Source organism: Buceros rhinoceros, unplaced genomic scaffold (assembly GCF_000710305.1).
Source record: "Buceros rhinoceros silvestris isolate BGI_N320 unplaced genomic scaffold, ASM71030v1 scaffold41123, whole genome shotgun sequence".
Classification (NCBI taxonomy): Eukaryota; Metazoa; Chordata; class Aves; order Bucerotiformes; family Bucerotidae; genus Buceros; species Buceros rhinoceros.
This window is the reverse complement of record NW_010403768.1, coordinates 1-217: the sequence shown is the minus strand read 5'-3', so window position 1 is coordinate 217 and position 217 is coordinate 1.

The window sequence follows — 217 nt, the reverse complement described above, 5'->3', positions numbered from 1 at the left end:
GGGTTTCCGGGGGGGGGGGCGCAGCCGCAGGCTGCTGGCAAAGTGCTGTCTGCCGACACCGCGACCGCCGGCGCGGAGCTGGGGAGCTGAGGGGGCTGGGTGACGGGGCTGGCGGGTGTCATTTGCTCTGATTGCTTGCCAGGTCTCTCTGTAAGATCACAAGTAATTTAGCAACCAACCCCACGACGTGTTTTGCTAACAGCGAACTCAGAGCCCG